Source organism: Osmerus mordax, chromosome 18 (genome assembly GCF_038355195.1).
Source record: "Osmerus mordax isolate fOsmMor3 chromosome 18, fOsmMor3.pri, whole genome shotgun sequence".
In the NCBI taxonomy this organism is placed as follows: domain Eukaryota; kingdom Metazoa; phylum Chordata; class Actinopteri; order Osmeriformes; family Osmeridae; genus Osmerus; species Osmerus mordax.
Genome location: NC_090067.1, coordinates 26,787 through 36,248, shown reverse-complemented (window position 1 = coordinate 36,248; position 9,462 = coordinate 26,787). Strand labels below are relative to the sequence as shown.

The window sequence follows — 9,462 nt, the reverse complement described above, 5'->3', positions numbered from 1 at the left end:
CCAAGGTTTCTTCCATTTTTCTCCTGTTGAGAGTTTTTTGGGAGTTTTTCCTTGTCTTCCTTGAGGGTTTAGGTTGGTTGAGGGGCAGTTCTATGGGCATATGTGAAGCCCTCTGTGACATGCTTGCGTGTAAAAAGGGCTATACAAATACATTTGATTTGATTTGATAACATACATGGCGAATAAACCGAATTCTGATTAAACACATTAAACTCAATTAAATTCCTATCAGGCGATCCGGTATCGACAAGGACGGGTCTTAGACAGTATTCGTTCGAGAAGAACAGATATTTATTTATTTTTTAGTTTTATTCACATCGGACACTAAAACAAGAAGGGCGCGGGGCCAAAACCCCACTCACCCCAACCCACACAGTCCAACCAAAACCCAATGCTACACCGTAATCCATACAATCACCTCTTCCCATCCCATCCACCATACCCCAAGCCCCACACACCCACAAATAATTAAAAATGAACAAAAAAACACAAGGCCCCATAAGGGGCAATACACATAACACAAGGGCTATAGATAGGGGCAGGCATCATAGCTCAAGGGCAGGAAACATCATGCGACGGCCACTAACAGGGGGCCACGCACACAAAACACAGTGACCCTCCCACACAAAAACCCATGCCAGGCCATGACGGTGCATGATCTCACGCAACGGCAGGCCTTTGTGCAAACGCAGTCAATTCAAGTCTTTGAGACCGAGCATAACAGGCAGTTGTACAGACAACCAGACCGTGGTGGGGATACCCGCCACGGTCTGGTTGACCGCAGGGATTAAAGTATTACGGCACTGTGCCGGATTTCCGGCGTGCGGCGTTTGGCTGTGTAAAAAAGTCTTAAATTATTATTATTTTAAACACGTTTCAATATCGTCACCATCACTTTGGAGTTTATGAGTTTGTCTGCCAATAAAAGGAGCACAACTCTCCCGCTCTCAAAATAACATTATTAGCCAATCAGAAGTAGATTGGGGCGGGTCTTGGGAAAATGTGCTTCAACCACCGACTTCGCTCTCTATCGCTCTGCCTATGCTGCGTAGATGCTCGAGTAGAGAGACGTCACACCGAAGGAGAGTAGGATGGAGAGCAAGTTCATGAATCCTGGGGAAGATGCCCTCCTAGTTGATAAAGGGTTGAAAAATAAATGGTGCTGGGCATGGGTAGAAGAGATAGGGAAGGACAGTAAGCCTTTTGGTAGCTGGTGTAAAAAGTTAAGAGAAGCAGGTGCTTGCTTCTGCACTCTGTGCTCGAGAAAGCTAAGTTATGCAACTAGCGGTAAAAAAGTACTTGGACGTCATGAGCTAGACCCTGCTCATAGAGCAGCTGTTCGCGCTCTCCAACACACAACTCTGTTACCGGGAGCAACAACCACAGCTGATGTACCGGCATCAATAACTGACCGTGTGTGTGACCTGAAGATACGCATGTATCTAGCCAAATGTATGTAGCTATGTAGCCAAAGCCCCCCCTACCTCCTCTGCACCAGCCTCAACTGCCTCTGCAAAAAGGCAGTTCTGAGTTCTGATGAATCAAAATCCACTAAAAGAGAAAGAAATAGATCAATGTGTGTGTTTTCTGTTTTGTATTTATTTCCCAACAGTGAAGTTACCAGTTACATTTGAATGTTTTGTTTTAATTATTTTATTGATATATTTTCTATTAATTTCCTAGTATTTAATTTACGATTATTTCTTTTGAACAAAGTAGTTTGTTCAAAATGTTGCAATATACTAAAGTAAAGTATTATCTACAGTTCACTGTTGCACTTTAACGGGTCCTTTTTCATATATCCTCAATTAAATGGTTGCAAATCTTCTTCCACTGACTGAATTTCACATACCCTTATAACATGTCACCATGTGATTGTAGGTCAGCTTGTAACCTTTGAAGGACAAAGCTTAGCAGCTAAACTTGATATAAAAATAAATCATAAATGCTACATGTGTTAGTACCATATTGTAGTGAGGTGGAATACTATTGCTGACCTGTCTTGGTTATGCAGTTTCAAAAGTCCCACCATAATCTGCAATCATTCATTTCTAAATGTTATTTATTTATTTTTTACCCTGCGAATGTGTCCACGCCACAGGACGACACCCCCCTCTCACTCACCCCAACAAAAAAAAGTTCAGTTTTTTTGTTGCTTTAACCCCTGCGACCGGCGCACAGCCACCCCGTACCAACTCGGAATACAGGGCCGTCTGGTCTAGGCCCAGTACCGGATCCCTGGCCTCTAACCTGCATCATCTACCTCCCTGTCACTAAAGAACGCACAGTGGTGTAGTGGTCGGTGGCGACCTCCACCATACGGGCAGGCTCTGCTACATTTACATTTAGTCATTTAGCAGACGCTCTTATCCAGAGCGACTTACAGTAAGTACAGGGACATTCCCCCGAGGCAAGTAGGGTGAAGTGCCTTGCCCAAGGACACAACGTCAGTTGGCATGACCGGGAATCGAACTGGCAACCTTTGGATTACTAGCCCGATTCCCTCACCGCTCAGCCACCTGACTCCCTGCTACCATGCGGGTCCTTCACTCCCGAAAACACTGACCTCCCCTTCACCTCCTTGACCGAGGCAAAGAAGGAGGCCGAGCACGTCTCGTTATGCTCCACAAACTTCTGACGCATCCTCAGGAGGAAAGTGCGAGCTTAACGCTCGTGGATGGCCCTCAACAGGGCCCTGAGAGCGGCGCAACGCTGCACGTCGGGGGTTTCCCCAGGAGTGCTCCAGCTCTTTCTGCAGCGCCGCGGTCTCCGCCCTCTGGGCCCTCGCCTCCCTCCTGCAGTGCCCCTGGATAAAGTCCCGCAAGTGGGCCTTAGCAGTCTCCCACCACTCGACCACCGCTGCGAAGAGGGGCTTGAGGCCCTGAAAGAAGTGGCCCACGGAGTTGCAGAAAGCCTGCTCCTCCAGGACCCCCAGGTTAAGTCGCCAGTACCCCGGGCCAAAGACCGGCACCCAGGCCCGGACAGTCAGCAGGACCCCATCGTGGTCGGAGAAGAAGACGGGGAGCACCCGCCCCGACACCGGCCCCAAGGACCTCGGCAAGAAGACGTAATCTATACGCTTCTGGACCCCATGGGAATTACGCCACGTGGGACCATCCAAACGCGGGGTAGTGCGCCCACCCCCATCCACCAGCCCGTGCCCCTCGAATAACGCCCTCCAGGCCCCTACACTACCCTCACCCGTGCCCCCTAACTCCAAGTTAAAATCCCCCCCCACCACCAGCGCCCTGTTGGTGGCGCAATGGGGAGCCACACTCTCCACCAGCTCCTCCATCTCCACCCTCCCCTGGGGACCGTAAACACAAACCACCCGCATTTTTAAATCCCCCACCGTGATGTCCGCCCCAATCCCCCTCCCCTGCATAACCGTAAAAGAACCCTCCACCCGGACCCCCCCCCGACCCAAACAAAATCCCCACCCCCGAAGAATGAACCCCAACCACGCTCCACACGGCCCCTCCCCTACCCCACTCCCACGTGAAATCCCGAGCGTCCCCCCGGTCCCTCAAGTGCACCTCCTGCACAAAACAAAATGTGAAATCCAAACCCCCCAAAAAAGAAAACACCCCCGCCCGCTTTACCCTGTCCCTAAGCCCCCGGACGTTAAAAGCGCCCACAGTGACCGCCATTAACCACCCAAAAAAGTAAAGAAACCCCAAAACCACCCTTGTGAACCCTATAACTGATAGAGGTCCCCCTCCGACTCCGTCCCCTCCGACTCCTCAGCCTCCATCATTTCCGCCCAGGACGCCGGCATCGGGTTGGGGCCCCCCTGCCCCACCCCCTCCCGCTTCAAAACCACCCCCCTCCCCAGCACCACCTCCACCGGGGTCCCGGGCCGCTGGAGGCGCCGCAGGGGCTCCAGCCCGCTCTGCTCCTCCGCCTCGACCCGCTCCACCGTGCCACCCTCCGCGGGCCCCGGTTGCCCAGAAAAGAGGGCCTCGAACACGCCCCCCAGGGGGCCGGGGGGGTCCTGCGCCGCCGGGACCTCGTCCAGGGCCGTCACCAGCGCCAACAGTCCCCCCCCGTCCTCCCCCGGAGCAGGAACCGCCACGCTGACCGCAGCCCCCGGGGCTCCCGACACGCCCGGGTCGGCCGGCACCTCCGACGTCCCCGGCTCCTCGTCCGCCCGGGCCTCCGCCGCCGGGCCCGCCGACCGCCGCGCCCGCTGCTGCTGCTCCTCCTCCGTGGCCCCCCCCAGGCCCCCCTGCTGCGGCAGCGTACGACCGCGCCCTCGTCGGGCACCCCCGCCACACGTGCCCCCGCTCCCCACAGGCGTTGCAGGTCTTCGGGGCGGAGGAGTCCCGCAGCAGGTGACCCTCCACCCCGCACCCCCTGCAGCGGGGCCCCGGGCAGGCGGACTCAGTGTGCCCCACCGCTCGGCACCTCCGGCAGTTGGGGGGCTGCCTGGGGTAATAGAGATACCCCCGGTCGGCCCCCACGGTGAAATAGGTGGCTGAGCCCGTCCACGCCCTCCGGATCCTCCCCCAGCTGGACCTGAAATTGCCTCCTGCCGACCCAAAACCCGAAAACATCCCTGACGGGCCTGGCCGCCGAGACGACCGTCCCGTACCTCGCCAGGGTGGCGACGATCGCCTGCTCAGGCACGTGGGGGCTGAACATGGTCACTGTGACCACCCGGAGGTTCTGCCTGGCCAGGTCCACCACCTCGTAGTGGCTCAGGGGCTTCTGCTGCCCCAGAGCCCTGCACCTGGCCAGGACAGATGCAGCTATGGGCCCCGTTTTCAGGGTCAAATCGAACCCCCTCTCAGGAACGTTGTCCTGGAGGCACAGGACCTCGGCCGGGGTGAGCCGCAGCAGCCCCATCACCACCCCCCTGGTGAAATCATCCCTCACCAGCCTCTTGTTAGCAGGATCTTTCCAGATGAACCTGAGGGAATCCTTCATCCCCTGCTCCGGGCGACGCAGCCTCCTGGCCCCGTCCCCGGCCCCTCCGCCTGGCGCCCCGCTGCCACCGGGCACACCGCCGCCGCCTGGCTCTCCGACCGCCGCTCCGCTCCCCGGCGCGCCGCCGTCTCCGACCGCCGCTCCGCCAAACACTCCCGTCGCTCCCCTGCCGCCGGTACTGGCGCCGGGTACCCCGACGCAGTCCGCCACGGACGTAACGCTAGCTGCAGGCGCGGGCGTCCCGCTGACCCCTGCAGCTCCGTCGACCCTTCCGCCCTGGGCCCCGCTCGCCTCTCCTCTCTCCTCCGCCAGTGACCGTGCCCCATACACCGCTCGGCCCCGATCACTGGCACCACCGACTCCGCCCTCCGATCCGCCACCGGCCATCACCGCAACTCCGCTCTCCGCCACTCCGCCGCTCCACCGTCCTCGGCCACCGTCGTCTCACCGTTGTTTTATCGCTGTCTCGATCTGATAAGAACAGATTTTTCTTTTGAAACTTTTTATTATTACATAACCGTTGACAAATTTCCATTAAACAAGACACTAAAACATTCTCCTATTTTCTTTGCTTAAAAATTATCATTACTTTTTTAAATGTACAAAACTGGCAAAACAATTGTAGAAAGTAAAAACACTGGTGTATCTTCATTAAAAGCTCTGCATCAATTACGGGTTTAAAAGTGCTTAAAAATGAATCTTGTGTGCATACCACAGTGTTTAAAAGGCCATAAAAGAAAAAAACACAAAAAAATTTGGGGCAAATTAAGACATTTTTTAAAGGAGAAAACATTTTCAAAAGTGTCTTTAAAAACACTACGCGTGTTTGTCTGTGTGCGTTTAAAAGCTCTGCTCCTCTCCCGTACAGGAACGAGGCGAGCCCGCCCGGGCGGTCCACTCCCCCCTCCGCCAAGCGGGCCCGCAACCCCCCCCCTCAAGGGCCCAGCGGAGATCCTCAACCGTGGCAGCTGTTCCAGCGCAGCCAGGCCGCTGCCGTCCGGACCACTTCGTGCGTGTGGGGGCCCCCGCCGAATGGCGCGTGGGAAGTGCCACCCTCGGGTCCCTGCAACCAGTACCGCCGCTGCCGGGGTGTCCTTCTCCACGCGCTTCCCTGCCGACCGGTTTCCGGAGGTCCAAAGAGTCTTTTGCAGTGCGGTGGGGTGGACCAGAGCTGGCGGAGGGGCTCCGGCCCACCCGGACCTCCCCCGCCGGCAGGCACGGGATTCTAGGGGCCCCGCTTGGAAACACAGGTCCCGGACGGCGCTGCACTCCCAGGGCGGGCCACCTCACAGTCTCCTCTCCGCCCTGAGTCGACCGTGGGCGCCTAGATGTAGTCGACGTGCCCCGGGAGTGCTTGACGGCTCTGGTCGGGAGGATCTCATGGGCCTCCGTCCAGGGGAGGGTCCGGCACCCGCCCAGCAGAGCAGGAAGGGTCCGAGCGGCCTCCCCGCATCCCTGCACGAGAGAGGAAACAGAGCAACTGTGGGTCAAAACGGTAAAAGCAACAAATTCAAGCCTCCTTAAAAAAATCTTAAAAAGCCATAAACACGGGGAAGACTTAAAAAGCACTGGCGTCCTCAGGTCCTTTTGGGTCCGCTCTTGGATTCTGAGGTGGGGCCCCATCCAGGGGCCGTCCCGGGCTGTCGTCACTTGTTCTCTGGATGGGGCCGTCGCCAGTGCTGGGCAGCGTGTGGCGTCGCAGTCCCCTAAACACAAGGCATAAAACTGATAAAACACAATCAGGATAAAATGGGGAGACTTACCTCCTCGCTCTTCATTTCTTTTTTCTTCTTGGTTTGGGGGAGGCCTTTACTCTCCTTGGGGGTGGAGGTGAGTTCCACTTCTAAAAACTCCAGCTGGTTAGGAGAGTTCGAAGGAAATACCCTAGGGGAGGAATCTGACTCCCCAGAGCTCACTTCAGGCCTCCCTGTCACGGCAGGATCGATGTCAGAGGACAGATATCTGGGCCGCTTCCCCATAAAATTCTGCCCGCACTGGATAAAATCCCCTTCGCTGGTGCTGGTGTTCGAAGAGGAGGTGGAAGTAGTCTCCACTGATCCTTTCCCCCTACTTCCCTCCTCTGCTCCCGTTCCCGGTCCTACTTCCACCTCCTCCGTTTCCTGGCTCAGGGGTGTTAAAACAGGGGTTAAAACCGATGTTAAAACAGGGTCTAAAACCGGGGCCGCCCCCTCCTTCCCCTGGCCTTCCCTCTCTGCCTCCACCTCCTCCACCACAGGCTCCACAGGCGCCCTGGCCGCCCTGAGCCTGTTTGCAAAGGACTGAGGACAGTCTCTGAACAGGTGGGAGAGTTGCAGGCTCTCCCATTCGGGCACTCCGCGAAGACATGCCCGATCTCCTTACACTTCTTACACTTCCCAGGGCGAACCGGGGCGAACCGCATCCTTCTCGGGAAAAAAAAGGCGCGGAAACGCCACGGGCCGCAGAGGGGCTCGGCCCGCCCGCTTGGCTTTTCTTTTCTTACCGCACTTTCTCCATTTCATTGATGGCTTTTTCTCCATTAAGATCCGTACGTGTTTATCGTATGCGCCTTCCAGCCAGTCCACTCCGTGTTGGTGTCGACTGACACGGCGATAAAAAACTCATTCCGATTGCCTTCCTATTTTTCACCTCGGCCGCTGAATGTCAGCCAGCTCTCTCTCTCTCTCTCTCTCTCTCTCTCTCTCTCTCTCTCTCTGTCACTCACTCAGTCACTCTATAACCCTAACCCTAACCAGTCACTCACTTTTTTTTTTTTTTATATCTAAAAGGGCAGGAAAACGCCACCGGCCGACAGGGCTCCGCCCACACCCCCTTTTCACCCCGTTTTTTGGTAGGGATCGCTTGTTCCGCTTTGTTGGGGGCCCCCCCCCTTTGAGGGTTTTTTGACCCTCACCCCAAAAACCCTAGCCCTAACCTAAACCCCTCTCCCCCAAACCTCAATCATTCAGACATTCCCTCCCTCCCTCACTAGCTTTTCTCTTTGACACGCTTAGAAAGATTGCACCCTTCCCGGAGATGCTGCAATACCGGGCCGCGGAGCGGACGGAGCGAGCCCCTGTTCCGACTCCCTGTTGCAAAAATCAGTTTAATTTGTTGTCCTCGCATGGAAGACATATCAGATATTAAACTGATAAGAACAGATTTTTTTTTTTTTTTTTTTTTTGAAAAAGAAGTATTTATCAACTTTTAAAACCATTTCAGAATAAAAGACAATCAACAAAGACAGACAAAACATACAGGATCCCCACAAGGGGGTACAGGACAAAAGCCCCACAAGGGGGCGCACATTTCAATTACCCCCTAGGGGTACAAGCGGGAGTCCAAGGTTGGCGGGGGTTGAGGCTTTCGCCCCAAAGTCCCTGTCGCGCTCTCCTCCCAGTCGTCCTCGCCAGTGGAGTCGAGCGACTGGCCCTCTGCCCTCTATCGCGACGGCCCCTGGGAAGGCACCATCCCTTCGCCACTTCTCCCAGGCTGCCCTTCGGCGAGGATTTTCCTATCCTCTTGCGAGGATTCCAAATCCTGGTAGTCCGGCCCTCCGTCCGTCCAACCGTTGGTTCCCTCCGGCGGCCTGGCCCGCCTCTGGGTTACCAGCAACGTTGGGAGCCGAAGCACCCAACGCTCTGAAAAGGGGACAAGTCCCCGTCTGGCGTCGGGGCCGAAACCCCCAGGCAGACGACCGCTCCGACCCACCCCCGTCACCGGATCCCTATCAGGCGATCCGGTATCGACGGGGGCGGGTCAATATCTGCTCGATGTGAACAGATACTCACTTGATCTTAGCCAAAAGGCCGAGAAGCGATGACCGCATTATCGGACGCCCCCCGCGCGCGGACCCTCCGTGCACCACCTGGGCCGCTCGGTCACCACACCAAGAACGGCCGAAACCACGGAAGCGGAAAGCCGAGGCCAAAAGCGGCAGAACAAGCAGGGACGGAAGCGGAAAGCCGAGGCCAAAAGCCGCAGGACAAGCAGGGACGGAAGCGGAAAGCCGAGGCCAAAAGCCGCAGGACAAGCAGGGACGGAAGCGGAGAGCCGAGGCCAAAAGCCGCAGGACAAGCAGGGACGGAAGCGGAAAGCCAAGGAAAAGGCAACAGAATTGAAACAGCTACAGAAGAAGCAAAGACAAAACCTGCCTTACCCGCAGGCACGCACCTGACCCCAAAGCCAACCTCACCCTGCTTTTGTCACACGTCCATCAGGCTCTGCCCTCCCTCGGGCAAAGCCTCCCAAAAATACCACGTTCTACTCGTCGGCGCTCCCCTCCACGGAAGTCTTTAGTAAAATTTTACGTATTTATTGGTTTTACCAAAATTAAAAACAAGTATTTACAAATACATGTTATCACTTCCACCACATTTCACCCAATGCCAATAATACACAAACATATACAATCACCCAATGACAATTACCTCAAAAAAACTTTCACCAGAGTGTGGGCACTCCCTGCGCCAACCTAAAACCCTCCAGGAAAGCGAGGAAAAACTCCTCACAAAAACTCTTTAGAGAAAATTTCGAAGAAACCTCGGGAGGAGC

At 55.6% G+C, this 9,462-nt stretch overlaps 1 pseudogene; it reads right to left on the bottom strand.

The window, feature by feature from the left end:
• Positions 1-7,922: 7,922 nt before the first annotated feature.
• Positions 7,923-8,103, bottom strand: LOC136962728 (U2 spliceosomal RNA; annotated as a pseudogene).
• Positions 8,104-9,462: the final 1,359 nt, after the last annotated feature.